Source organism: Punica granatum, chromosome 8 (assembly GCF_007655135.1).
Source record: "Punica granatum isolate Tunisia-2019 chromosome 8, ASM765513v2, whole genome shotgun sequence".
NCBI classification, from domain to species: Eukaryota; Viridiplantae; Streptophyta; class Magnoliopsida; order Myrtales; family Lythraceae; genus Punica; species Punica granatum.
Genome location: NC_045134.1, coordinates 21,685,283 through 21,689,990, shown reverse-complemented (window position 1 = coordinate 21,689,990; position 4,708 = coordinate 21,685,283).

The window sequence follows — 4,708 nt, the reverse complement described above, 5'->3', positions numbered from 1 at the left end:
CTCCTCCAAAGGCACTTCGTATATATACAAAGTACTTGAGAATAATACATGTACATATAAATGTAATATATCATAATATATATATATATATATATGTATATCAACTCAACAATTTACATGATTAATTTAATGAATCTCAAAGGAATTATGAAGTTTAATATAGTGGCACAAGTTACCGAGTCAGAACCAAGTGGTTTCAAGTTTAATTCATCAGAGGGGCTTACGTACCCCTTTATTTCTCTTTCTTCTCTTGAGCATGTCCAACGCTTGGCACTCAAATGGGTGCCAATGTGGACCCATTGCGTGCCATATATTTGCTACATCAAAAGGCATGACACCCACATCCAATTTTGAAAATCTCCTCCATTGATTGGCACTCCATTTGGTTACCAATGGGGGACTCACACACTATTTAAATTATACATATATATGTATAGATAATTATGTATTTGTATAATATAATTGTTAATTAATTAAATAAGTAATTAGTTAAACTTTACAAACCAATTAGGTTTATTATTACATTATTTTTAATTATTTTTTACGTAATTATTATTTTTCTGTTTTAAAAAAATAAAAATAAAAATGGTCAAAGAGCCTTAAAAAAATAAAAGGGGCAGTGCGTGGACCCGAACAGACCACGTGGTCTGCCCCAATTGGCTCGGCACTCCCTTGGAAGTGTCGCCACGCTGGCCCATGTCCAGCTGGCGACACCAGCACTCATTTTGTCTCCCGCTAGACATTCTTTTATACTAATTAGGCTTATAGACCTCCTGTATAACTCAAAAGAAAAAACCAAAAAAAGAAAATCAGTCGTAATAGTAGAAATAATACATGACGTTTTCATTTACCACTGTTCTTAACACATAGTATATGTTGGATACTACGTTATGGAGAAATAAAAAGAAGAATTTGCAGTAAGATGGGAAAATGAAATTGGAATTAAATGCAAGTACTAAAATGAGCAAAATTGTACAGTTCAATGCAGGTATCATACGAATTCCTACATGAAGGTCCTCATTCAGCGCAATGAGGGTGAGTAAGGTAGTCAAACCACGCAAACTCCCTAGTTAAAAATCCAAATTTGAGCCGTCATGAAAATATATAGAAAAATACTTCTTATTGAATCAGATATGCCGTGCATCTTACTTATTTCAAGGGCTTCAGGGTACGTATTTAGCTTGGACAGAAAGTAAATACCTCATTAATATAAAAGGAAAAAAAAAGTCCTATTTTTCCTTTTTGTACATATCGCACAATTTTCCAAGAATTTTTGGAGTTTCTTTTAATTACTGTTCATTTCATGCACTAATAGATTAAACATTATCAACTAGCCATGAAACAAGGAAGCTGGTGGTCCCAATTATATGGTACTCTGTCTTTTTTTTTTTTTGGTTACATTAGCAATTGCAAATTTGAATTTGTGGACCACAAGCTGTACGCGAAAGTTTCATCGAACTTCAAATAGAAAAAGGGCCTAAAAGAAAACCTAACAACTTGAAAAGGAGAACCTAACTAGAAGAGAAATATTATGAGTCTTCTATTTGAGGGTTTTTTCTCCTTGATTTTTTTTTTGGTTTATAAACGAGGTATATAAGCTTAGAATCGAAAGATGTAGAAAAAGAAAAAATAAACAAACAAATTCTCGAAAAGTTTTCCATATGTATAGGAAAAACTTTGTTACATGCATGTTTTCCCATAATCGTGCAAATTGTTCATTATTTGATTTAGAATTGTTTACACATGCATATGATCGAATTGTCTTCATGTTCTCTCTTATGCTAGTATTATGAATATAATTGACATCAAAGATAAAGAAAGACTACATGAGAATATACATACATAGTACACGTAGGCGTCAATGATATGTAAAACAAATAAAAGTAAATATTGCAATCATGTAAGTTTACTCTTTAAAATACATCATGACATCATTTAATAAATTTAATCACCTATGATTATTTCAAAATGTCACATGGTACCACGATCAAAATTTCAAAAGCACATATACCTCACCACTTTGTCGATTAACAAATAATGATGAATAAATATATTTAGTATATAATTATCGATACAGGTTAATCTTCCATAACAATCAATTGAGATCATCTCAAAGTTTCTTAATAAAAATATTATCGACGTCTAATTTGCTAACTTCTTTATCAAATAGTTATTCTTACTTTTTAATTTTTTTTGGCTGAATATTTATCATCAAATACTTATTAGGTAACAATGTTTTGGGTATACTATAAATGCATGCATGGCATATATGGATTGGGTGGTCCCTTTATTTTTGTTTTCTTCCCCTGGGAAGGAGCACAACCTTTTATAGGGTTCCCCCATCGAGAAGAAAATGACTTCCTTTAGGGTTTTATTGGTCCAGCAAATAAAGCTTTGGTCAATAATTTCATAGATTAATCACGATTTCTTTTGCTTAATTAGAGCTGGTTAAACTTCGTTAGATGCCTACGCCACACAGATCATTGTTCGAAAACATCGAATATTCGACTTGAACAGGATGCTAGACCGCCAAAACGAATAAATGCTGTCGATTATTATTCGACAGTGAAGTATGCATATATGAAATGGATTTTAAAATAATTTGATGCTCGAAGGTTGTGTTAATGTGTTGGTGCGGTGCTAACCAATGGCGTGCATGATTAGTCCTTATCTCTTTCAATAAGATTAAGTTCTATCACGATACAAGTCCAGACCGCACTAATCGAGGAGTGTCATTCTTCCCAAAATTGGCCGATGATCAATATATGCTTCTGGCAACTACGTCCATGTGAGCATAGGCGCCAACTACACCAAAAAAAAAAAAAAAGAACGAGCTTCATCGTCACTAAAAAAAAAATCGCATCATTTAGCATTTTCATCTTCATCACTCCCTGCTCTCATTTTTCCTATCAACCACTCATTGTTATTATCAATATCCTTCAAAGTAATCGGATCCATAGCATCTGCAATCATAACGAGCTTTGAGTATTTGAGTATTAAGGTTATTAAGAATAATATTCATGCTAATAATTGGTAATCGCAAGTCCAAACATTTTAGAAATGAAATATTAAAATTACTTTATCTATTAAAAAAACTCAAATTTCCTTCACATGATGCATTAAATGTGAGGTTCAGAATCTTGATTACCAACTTTTGCAAATTAGTAGCAACACTCTCATACAACTCCACCATTCGGCAGTCATGAGAATATCTTAAGAATTGAAATCAATCTGTAATTTACTTTAACCCATTAAACATTATAAAAACTTATTATAATGAAGAGTGGTGTTTTATTTACCTAATGCCTTGGTTCTTGTTTTGACAGCCAAGTGAAAGTCAAAAGACATTCGGCTTTCTTATGTAATGACAACTCAATTATCAAACCATCTAATTGTATCTACATATAGTGTACATATAAATAGATTTTGGAAAGAAAAACCTATATACAGATTAATCTCAAGTGTGTAGCCAGTTATATAATGCAACTTGTTACTGGCTGCGCAACATACACAAATTCACGATTGTATAGATTTTAAAAATAATGAACAATTAAACTTGAAAGACGAGTGGTTTTATCAATAGCACATCTTAAGACAAATGGATGATCAGTGGGAGATGAAAAAAAAAAAGAAAAAAGAGGGAGTTACTGATTAGGGTAGGTATAGTGTCAGTTCACATTCTTCTAAACTCGGCCTTGACCGATCGCATGAAGTGATTGACCCGCTATATTATCCGTCCAACTCCGTTATAAACCAAGTTGCATAGAATACCCGGATGATAACTAGCAGATCCAGTTGAACAGTCAGTCCAAATTAATTAATGGCCAATTCCGAGCCGAACATCTATTTCGAGAAAAATCATTTCCTTCCCCAATTTATGGATTTAAGAAGAAATTTTATACAAAAAAGCTGTTGATTTTTAGATTGTAAATTTATTTAAGATTAGATTTTGATTAATTACTTAGTGTAACTCACGCAAGAATTTGATCAATTTTTTAAAAAATAAATAAATAAAAGGGCGCGGAGCCTTTGACCGTGGTCAAAGAGTTGTCAGCGGTCAATGGTCGTTTGACCGATCCGCACAGTGCGGTTATTTGTACAAGGGACAGAGGTCTGCTTTTATAGTAGTTTAATCGATCCATACGGTCAATTTATTCCTTTACGAATTCATTTATAGCATAGGCCTATAAAATCTAAATTTGTTGTTTTGGTTTGGTTTGATCAAACTACTATAAAATTATTGTTTTGGTTAATGTACCATCCACAATTATTGAAAAAAATCATGCTCTTGACGCTTAAGGCAACTAAGTGATTGGTTAATGTAATTAAAGAATAAATCCATTGAACTTCCAAACGGTTTTACATCTTTTTAGATGATACGGATCAAAAATCTTGACACCCGGTAATCTTCAACAACATCCCTTCGAGCGTACAGGTATTGCAACGCCTTGCGGAGCACAAAGAGGAGTCCATTTTAGGCTTTGATAAAGCGGTGATCTTGTTGAAAAGAGCTGGGCAACGATCGATTTTGGAAGAAATAGCTTTTCAAGTCATTGCTTGGGAATTGGGGGGACCTTACTTCCTGCTACTCACAAGAAAGCAAAATATGAAGAAGAGGAGCTGACTCTTCGTATGCTCAGCCTCAACGAGATTTTCTACTCTGCCTCAACGAGATTATCTTGTAGAAGAAGTTATAAGAAGGTGAAAA